Raw genomic sequence first — 10,307 nt, 5'->3', positions numbered from 1 at the left:
CAGGATCTCTACCCATTTATTCTGATTTTGTTTTGTGTCTGACAGTAAAGTTTATAGTTTTTCTCACATAGGTTTTGTGTGCATTTCTGTTAGTTTTTTCCCTGCAACAGGTTTTACAGTTTTTCTAGCTATTGTAAATGGAGGCAGCTTCTTTTAGGTGGTTTTCCTATATAGATAGAAATGCCATAGATTTTTAGATCTTGGCCTTGTTTCTCTCTTCCTAAACTGTCTCATTAGTTTTATTGCTTTTTTCCCTTGGATCTGCTATTCACCAAATCACAATTTTTGCCTCTTCCTTTCTTGTACTCCTAGCTCTTAAAAATCATATTGCATTGACTCGGGCCTGCAATGAGGATAGAAGTGTGAGTGTTGACATCTCGTCTCGTTCCAGATTTTAATGAGAGCCTTCGACGCTTCACCAAGCGTGAGATTTCCTCTGTTCCCACCACGTGAAGAATTCTCATCCGAAGTGAAGGTGGGATTATAACAAATGCTTCTTTGGCATGAATTGAGTTGTAGTATCGTGTGTTTGTGCTGTTTTCATGAATCACAATGAATTTCATTAGTAGATTTCAAATGCCGGCTGTTCTGGAACGACTGGAAGCAATTCCTCCACGTCCCACTCCTCAAGGCTGGCCCCGGCGTTCCTGAGCGCCTGTTCCCTTCCTGGAGGAGCCTAGGCTCCCGCAGACAGAAGGGCAGCTGTCCAGACGGCGAGTCATGGAGGAGGATGGGCTGGTGTGCGTCATCCCAGGTGCAAGTTCATACTTTCTACCACACGTATGGATCCACAAATAGTAGTTTATATGCTTTGAAGTTTATGTAAGTGGTATAATAGTGTGAAACGTCTTCCAATTTGCTTTTTTCACTCCACATCAAGTTTTTGAAATTTATCCGTGTTGATTGATGTAACTGCGCTAGAATATTCCATGGTGGGAATAAGGCACGGCTGACTGATCCCTCCCCACAGGGAACTCTCAGATTGTCTCCAGTTTTCCGTCCTTACCCGCCTTCGCCAGCGTGTGGAGGTCCTCCTACAGGTGAGATTGCTGGCTCAAGGGGTGGTATCTATCTTCGGTGTTCCATGAATTCACATGTGTGGAGTCCTTTTTTGTTTTTTTGGTGAGGAAGATTGGCCCTGAGCCAAATCTGTGCCAACTTTCCTCCATTTTGTATGTGGGATGCTGCCCCAGTGTGGCTTGATGATCGGTATGTAAGTCCGTGCCTGGGATCCGAACCTGAGAATCCTGGGCCAACCAAGTGGAGCACGCAAGCCCAACCGATACACCTCCGGGCCGGCCCCCGGAGTCCTTTTCACAGTGCCTGGCACGTTGCGAGTGCTGAATACGTATTAACCATTATCATCATTATTAAGTATTGACAAATTGCTGTCTATACCAATTTACACTCCTGCCAGCAATGGCTGGAGCTTCCATTTCCACAAATTCATGGCAACACTCGGCGGCACCAGACTTATTAATTTTTTACTCTCTAATGGGTGAAAAATGGCATCTCTTTGTTTTAATTTGTGTTTATCGGTATGAGCAGTGAAGTTGAGCATCTTCTCCCATATTTATTGCACATTGTTTTCTCCTCATATTTATAGTTTCCTCTCATTTGCTCATGTTTCTATTGGGCTGCTCGCCTTTTTCTTATTGATTTTGAGGAATTATTTATGCATCTGGGTTGTGATAGTATATTGGTTAGATGGTTGCAAATATATCCTCCTAGACTGAGGCTCACATTTCTTGCTTTATTGATGGCGTCCTTCGCTGAACAGAATTTTAAATTTTAATGCATCAGATACACCAAACTTTCCCTTATGTTTTGTGATATTGGAATAAAATCTTACATTATCTTTGGCAGTATTGCATTTTCACAGCTAGGTTTTTACCCACCTGTAATTTATTTTTTCTTCACACATGAAGCATCTCTTTTCCATGGTTCCAGCACCACGAGCTGGCTCCTCCCTCCCCCCTGGGAGTGATGCCTCCTCCGTCATGTACCAAGGTCACATGGGTGATGGTCTTGTCCTCGCTCTCTCTTCAGCCTCATTATTTCATTTGTCCATCCCAAACCGCATCATACTCTAAGAGCTGTAACTTTGCAAAGCAAGTCTTGCGGTCTCCCGGGTAAGTCTCTCTCACCGTTACCTTCAGGTCTTGGCTATTTTTGGCCCATTGCTCTTGAGTATTCATTTTGTAAATCAGCTTGAAAAACTCATTTTGGGTATAAACTAGAAATGTATCTCATCTTTAGAACAATTTAAAGAGAATTTTCATCATTATTGAGTCTTTCCCTTCATGAATATTCTATGTCTCTCCATTTATTTACATCTACTTTCACGCCTTCCAACAAAGTTCCTATTAGAATGTCTTAAACATTATTTATTACAAGTGTCCCTAGAAACTTTTTTGTTTTCTAAAAACTGTTAATGGCATCTTATATTACTTTCTCTAAGTTTTGCTAGTAATTTTTTATCCTGAATTTGTATTCCTCAAGTCATTGAACTCTCTAATTTTAATAGTTGTCTATAGATGCCCTTGAATTTCCTCTTTCACAATGGTCTGGAAATAGTGACAGTTTAGCTGGGGTTTTTTCCTCCTTTCTAGACTGTATAATATTTCTTTTTCTTGCCACGATGTGCTCCTAGGTTCTCGGCTCTCCAGCATGATGAGGCATAAAAGTGGAGCTGAATTTTACCGTTATGAACAATATTTTCTATGGAATTTGATCTTCTTTATCCAGGATAAGGAGATCCTCTTGTGTTCTTAGGTTGCTAAGAGGTTTTTGTCTGCCATGAATCATGAATTAGTGTTTGTCTTCTCTAACATTTTGGTTTAATAGTATTCATGACCCCTCCGGATTACTCAGTGATGCTGTCATTTTATACAGGCGATTCTCCTTCAGATTTCCCCGCGTTGTTTTGCATTCTCTTTGCTCGCCTGAGTTTCGTGCATCTCATTGCATCTTCCCGGGCTCGCTTCTCTTTTAGCCAGAGTGTACTCCTTTGTAGCGCGTTCTGTGAACGTCTTCGATGCGACAATCTCTCATGGATTTTTGGTTCTGAAAGTCTTCGTTTCATACTGTCTCTCGAATACTGTGCATCTGGGTGCGGAATTCTGGATGGATGGTGTACTGTCAGACCACATATTACTAGTGGAATCCACTTTCCACTGGGTGTGGTCGTGATTGTCGCAGTTGTGAAGTTCGCTCTCCATATAATTGTTTATCGCGTATATGTTCTTTCTTTAAAATTGCTTTTAATGTTTCTCTTTTTCCTTGTTATGTTACAATTTAATTATATTATTTCTTTTTAAAACAGTGTTCCTGAGGGATAATTGACATGCTATAAACTGCACGTATTGAAGGTGTAAAATCTGATACATTTGACATTTGTGAAACCAAAACTACAGTTAAGATAATGAACGTACCCATCCCCCCAAACCTTCCTGCGTCCTTTGTATCCATCCCTCCACTCCACCCGCAGCTTCACCCGCAGGCTGCCACTGGGCTGCTGTCAGGCACGATAGTTGGCAGTTCTATAATTTTATATAAATGGAAGCATAGAGTATATCCTCATTTTTTTTTTTTTTGATCTGGCTTCTTTCCCTCAGAAAATTATTTTAAGATTCGTTCACGCCTTTGCCAGTATCGTTCCTTTTTATGGCTGGATAGTATTTAATTGTGTGAATATACACAATTTGTTTATGCATTCACCAGCTGATGAACTTTTGGATTGTTTCCAGTTTTGAGCTATTACAAACATAGCTGCTATGAACATTTGTGTACAAATCTTTATGTAAACATATGCTTTTATTTCTCTAGGGGTGGAATGGCTGGTAGGTGTGTGTTTAATGATTCAGTAAACTGCCAAACTGTTTTCCAAAGTGGCTGCACCATCTTTTCATTCCCACCAGCAGGATATGAGGGTTCCAGTCGCTCCAGCTCCTCGCCAGCCGTTGGTAGGTCGGTCTTTCTGATTTGAGACATTCTAGTTGGTGTGTAATGGCATCTCCATGTGGATCTTGTTCCCATCTCTTCAATGACTAACAATCTCATCTTCATGCTCTCATTTGCCAGCCCTGGTTTTGTTGGAGTTTCTGTTCACATTTTGTGCCCGTTTTATTGGGCGCTTGGTTTCTTGTTACTGAGGTTTGAGAGCTTTTATATACTCTGCACGGAAGTCCTTTACAGACATGTACTTTGAAAGCATAGTGTCCCGGTCTGTTGCTCCTCTTTCCAGCCTCACAGCCATGTACTTCGAAGAGTGGAAGTTCTCAGCTGTGATGAAGTGCGTTCTCTCAATTTGTTCTTTTATGGATGTGCTTTTGATGTCATATATAAAAAAATCTCTGCTTGCTCCAAGGTCACAAAGACTTCCTGCTCTATTTTATTCTAGAAGCTTTATGGTTCAAGGTCTATGATCTATTTTGAATTAATTTTTGTATATGCTATGAGGTATGGATCAAAGTTCTTCTTTTTTTTTTAATCCAGTACCATTTGTTGAAAAGACCATCATTTCTCCATTGAGCTGTCCTTGCACTTTTGTCGAAAGTCAATTGACCATATATATATATATATATATATGTGGGTCTATTTTGGGACTCTATTGTGTTCTGTCTTTATGCCAATGCCATACTGTTTTGATTAGCGTAACTTCATAATTAACCCTAAAATCACATAAAGTCCTCCAACTTGATTCTTGTTTTTCAAAATTGTTCAGACTCTAATAGGTCCTTTCCATTTCCATATGAATTTTTAGAATTGTAAATTTTAGAATTAGTTAATTTCTACGGGAAAGGCCTACTGGAATTTTGATTGAGAGTCCATTGATCTATAGATCAGCTTGTGGAGAATCAACGTCTTCACCACTTCGAGTCCTCCTCTCCGTGAGCGCAGCACAAGTCTCCGTTTGTTAGGTCTTCTGGAGTTTCAGCAATGTTGTAGTTTTCAGTGTACAGGCCTCACGTATCTTTTGTCAGATTTAGGCCCAAGCATTCCATATTTCTTAATGGTTCTTTACATGCATCGTGTTTAAAATTTCAGGTTCTGATGGTTTGCTGTGAGTATGTAAATACACAGTTGGTTTCTGTATATTGATCTTGAACCCTGCCACTCTGCCAACTCACTATCAGTTGTAGTAACTTTTATTTTGTGGTCTCCATGGGATTTTTTCTACATGAAAAAAGACGATAAGGAAAGTTTTACTTCTTTCTAATCTGTATGTCTTTTATTTCTTTTTCTTGCCTTATTGCACTAGATAGAAACTCCAGTAAAGTGTCAAGTAAAAGTGATGAACAAGTAAAAGATGAGGGCAGACGTCTTTACCTTGTTCTCAATCTTAGGAAGATGTAGGTTTTTCATAGATGGCCTTTATCAGGTGCAAGAATTTTATTCCTCATTTTCTGAGGGTTTTTTACCATGAATCAGTGTTGGATGTTAAGTGTTTCTTCCATGGAGATGATCATATGTTTTTCCTTTTAGTACCTGAATATGGCCAAGTTCATTGACTGACTTTCAAAGTTAAATCAACTTTGCCTTCCAGAAATAAGCCTCACTTTGTCGTGATATATTATCCTTTATATATATATGGATTAGATAGATATGTATAGATACAGACAGGTAGATAGGTAGATAGATAGATTTGATTTGCTAAAATTTTGGTAAGCAATTTTGCATCTTGTGAGGGATGTTGTTTGCTGGTTTGATTTCTTGTGAGGTCTTTGGTTAACTACCAGAATGAGATTGACCTCATCAAATGGTGTCGGAAGCGTCCCCTCCTCTGCTGTCATCTGGAAGAGTTTGTGTGGAAGTGGTATTATTTCTTCCTTAAACGCAGGCGCCCCTCACCACTGAGACCACCAGGACCTGCAGTGTTGTTGTAGAAGAGCTTTCCTTACAAACTCAATTTCCCAACAGATATAGGACGATTGAGATTATTTCTTCTTAAGTGCCCTTTGATAGTTTCTATCTTTGAAGGAGTTTTCCACTTCACCCATGTTGTCTAATTTATTGGTAAAAAGTTGTTTATAATAATCTATTTTTTCCTTATAATAACTGTAGAATATTAGGTAATATCCACTCGCTCATTCCTGATATTGGTCATTTTTGCCTTCTCTCTTTCTTCTCGATCAGTTGAGATACGAGTTTATCAATTTTGTTGACCTTTTTGAATAATCAGCTTTTTCTTTCATTGGTTTCTGCTCCTTATTGTTTTCTTTCTTATTCTTACTCTAGAATTACTTTGCTCTTTTTTCCCGTTTTTTTCAGTTGAAACTTCGGTCATTGATCTGAAACCTTTCTTTTTTGTTGTGATGTAGGTTCTTAGAGAGAACATTTTCCTCTAAGCCCGACGTTAGCTGCCTTCCCAAATTCAATATGTCGTGTTTCCATTTTCACTCATTTAAAGAAAATTCCCCATCTGCCTTTTGATCTCTTCTCTGAGCCGTGGGTATTTAGAACTGTGTGTATTCAGGTTCCAAATATTTGAGATTTTCCAAATATCTTTCAATGGTTGATTTCTAATTTAATTCTATTTTGGCTGAGAACATGATTCATAAAATTTGAATCCTTTTACACTTACTGAATCTCATTTTGTGGCCTGGAATATGGTCAATCTTGGTAAATGGTCCGTGTGCTCTTGAGAAGGTTGTGGATTCTGCTGCCGTTGGGTGGGCTGGGCTGTAAATATCCCTTGGGTCAAGGTGGTTGACAGTGTTGTTCATGTCTTCTGTATCTTCCTGACTTTCTAGAGACTTCTCTATGTGCACGCGCCGACCAATCTCAGCCAACGGCCCCAAGGGGTCGGTGCAGCATCCGGAGCCTCTCTCTGTGCAGCTCTCTGTTCCGTGCATTTCTCTCCACTCAGAGCCTCCGCTCTGCTCTGCTCCTCGTCCTCTCAGAATCCTCAGTTCTGTCCCCTCCCCTCGGGGAGCCGTTGGGCTCTGTGCTGAGGCCCCAGAACCGAACCGGCTCCAGGCAGCAAGCTGGAGCATCCCCGGAGTCGTCTCCCTGTTTCCTCTCAGCAGTCCCTTGCCGGCACCGCCTGGTCTTCATCGCCTCGAAACTGCTGCTCTCTGTATTTCACCTGGCTCTTTAGTTGCTTAAAATGGGAGGGTAAATCCACTCCCTGTCACTCCATCACAGCTGGAACAGAAATCTGCCCTGCGTGGTGTCTACACCGTTTTGAAATGCTGTGTATTGGCTTATAATATTAAAATCAGCAAAGAGACAAAGGATGGAAGATTTAATTGTAATTACAAAGCAGAACTGAACATGGTGGACGTCTGGCTGTAGCGCGGGCGGCAGCGGCAGCGGCAGCTCTCGGGAGGCGGAGGCCGCGGGCTCCTGGCGGCGGGGAGCATAAGGGCCCTCATTTTTTCCACCTTGCATAGTAGGGAGTAACATTTTTCTATCCAAAATTAATAAATCAGGAAATAGATGTTTGGGCTGCTTATTTAGATTTCCTAGGACAACTAAAACAAGGATTAATAAGCAGAGAGGAGCTGCCATCCTCCCGTGGGCCCCTCAGGCAGGTCAGCGTCTTCTCCACCTCTTATTGCTGGCACAGCGCTTGAAGCAGGGAGTGGGGAGCAGGGGGCAGGACAGAGCAGGGTTTTGGGGAGTCTAGAGGACGTGCCCCCTTTGTCACTCAGAGGCCCTCTGGCCCACTGTCCCGGGCCCCTTACTTTGTCGTCGACCGCTTCCTGAGGTGCCGCTTACCCCTCAGCTGTTACCTGCGGCCTTCACGCAGAAGGCCTGGACAAGCCACCCTGACGCATCCGGCATGTTCCACCTCCTGGGTTTCCTTCTGGGAAAATGAACTCCAGAGTGAAGGCCTGGCCAAGGTCACACACAGAGGAGTGGCAGAACCCCGCAAAGCCCCTGTTCAAGATTTCCTCCAACGCTTTGTCCCCACCCCAGAAGGAAGGATGCTGACCTGGCCCCAAGGAAACCTAGTGGTGACTCAGAGTTGGGGGGGTGTCCACGCGTGTGTGTATTCCCACACACGTGTGTGCATATGCATGTACACGTGCACACATGTGTACACAAGTGTGCGTTCCTGCGTGTGTGCATGTGTGTACACATATGTGCACAGGTCCCAGCCTCGCCCCGGGAGCCCCTTGGTGGGGAGCGCCGTGCCCCTGGCTGGCTCGCCAGCACGTGTGCTGTAGACAAGGGCAGGGGTGGTGGAGACAGGGCAGAGGAGAGTGAGGGAGACACGTCTGCGTCAGCAAGGCTCTGAGAACCCAGACACAGGAGGACAAGGGCATCTGTCCATCCGTCAGGGGACAGAGAACCAGGCCACCGCCGGCTGGTGAGAGCTGCAGGATTAATGACCAGGCAGGGCGGGTGTGGCCCGATGTCATTTGTGTCCTGGAATGTAACTGTGCCCTGAGAGCCCCCCATCCCCCTCGACTGTGGAGTAAATCCAGCGGTGTGGCGCACTGAGGCAGCTCCCACTGGTTACGGCGTCTGTGCTGGCAAATAAGCACAATCCTCCCAAGGACTCCAAGTCTGCTAAATCCCGCTTCCTGGGAGAACTGAGGCATCAAGTACTCCTTCCTGAGTTTGCTGAGTGCATGGGTGGGTGGACAGGTGGCTGCCTGGGTGGGAGGACACTGGCCAACCTCCCAGCTGTGACTGCCCGGGGCCCCCACGCACGGCATAGTGCTGGCAGGCCAGGGTGGGGCTGGACTTTGAGAGCCAAGACACTGCCTACTTCCCAGGGGACAGGGGGGTTCCATGTCATGAGCGGGGAGGGGACCCTCTCTGTAGAAGCAGCCTTGGCAGCCGGCCTGGCAGCAGAAGGGGCAGAGGGGCAGAGATCCCTGAAACTGAGGTGCAGAGGGGAAGGGGTCCGAGAATGGCAGGGCACGCAGTGAAGGCAGCCCAGTGGGAGGTTCAGACCTGCCGGAGGGAGCAGCGCAGGGCGTGGAGCCAGGATTACGGGACGGGGCTTGGGGGCAGAGGAGGCTGGACCTGCGGGACCCTGGGCTGGCAGCTGAGGAGAGCCCCAGAGCGCCCAACCGCTGTGGACACAGGCTTCCTGGAGGTCATGGGCTCCTGAGGGAGTGACTGCAGACCCTGCAGGATAGCTGAGGTCCTGCAGGAGTGTCCATGCGTTCATTCGTTCACTCATTCATTCCCTCACTCACTCATTCCCTCACTCATTCATTCCCTCACTCACTCATTTATTCACTCATTCACTCACTCATTCATTTATTCACTCATTCACTCACTCATTCATTTATTCACTCATTGTCCCTCCCTCCCTCTAGGCACAATGAGGAAAGATGCTGTTTCTTGATTAGTTGTCACTGCTGGGCACTGTGGCGTCGACAAGTGGCTCTATTTCATCCTGACCATGATGTTAAGGGGCAGGTACAGTTACCCCACCACTTTACAAGTGTGGAAACCGAGGCCAGCGGGTGCCTGCTCCACTCGGTGCCCCCTTCCCTGGTGCCCAGAACCCTGGGTGCTGGAACAGGATCTGAAGATGCCGCCATTGATCCCAGCATGAGTAGCAAGGTGGGATTATGACATTTAAAAGTCAAGACGGAAGCTCTTGCCAGCCTCACAGCCGATCTCCTTTCCACACGACATGGTGCCAAGGCCTGGCTGGAAGCCGCGCAAGTCTGCGTCTGCCACTGAGCTCTTGATCTCAGCGATGGGGGCGCTGACACAGCTTTGCATCTGGACCCAGCAGAAGAATGGGCAGGTACCCAGTGAGGAGAGAGGCAAAGTCCAGTCCAGGAAGAGCTCCATGGCCACGCTGGAGAAGAGATGCCAGACACGCCTGGGTCCTGGGTCCCCCAGGCTGCCCTGAGCCCGCCTGTACCTCCTGCCCACTTTGTGGGGCCTCCAAGGAGGTGGCCAAGGTGCCCAGGCAGGAAAGAGTTAAGGCAGCACTGAATAAACCTAATTTACATGCCAAAGTCTCCCCATCCTTTCATCCTGACAAACAAGGCTTGTGCTACCCGATCAATATTTTATGAAGATATTTCCTGCGAGGTTGGGGAGGCAGGAGCTGGAGACCAGGCTCTCTGTGAAGGGAGGACGGGGCTGGGGTCTGCGAGGCCCCGTGGCATGTGTGCCTCCTGAAGGAGGTCCGGGCCCCTCTCATTCTGGGGCAATTCTCCCTCCTCCCCCCAGATGCAAGCTGTAAGAATGGGGTCGCTTCCTCCCTGCGGGAATGAATGGATGCTCCCTCAATTCCAACAGGCACATGGTCCAAGCCACCCTGACAGTGTTTCCCATGTGGACATTGCATGCTAAGGGGCACAGGAAAATGCACGGGTGGC

The 10,307-nt window shown here is 45.7% G+C and overlaps 1 long non-coding RNA gene across 1 annotated transcript; it reads left to right on the top strand.

Annotated features, from left to right (window-relative positions):
- Positions 1-688: 688 nt before the first annotated feature.
- Positions 689-9,941, top strand: LOC138920591 (uncharacterized). The gene is made up of 2 exons (XR_011432019.1): positions 689-1,040; positions 9,285-9,941. It is a non-coding gene; the product is annotated as an uncharacterized lncRNA (long non-coding RNA).
- The last annotated feature ends 366 nt before the right edge of the window (positions 9,942-10,307 follow it).

Source organism: Equus caballus, chromosome 24 (assembly GCF_041296265.1).
Source record: "Equus caballus isolate H_3958 breed thoroughbred chromosome 24, TB-T2T, whole genome shotgun sequence".
NCBI lineage: Eukaryota > Metazoa > Chordata > Mammalia > Perissodactyla > Equidae > Equus > Equus caballus.
Note: the sequence above shows the minus strand (reverse complement) of the source record. Positions and strands in the feature narration are given on the sequence as shown.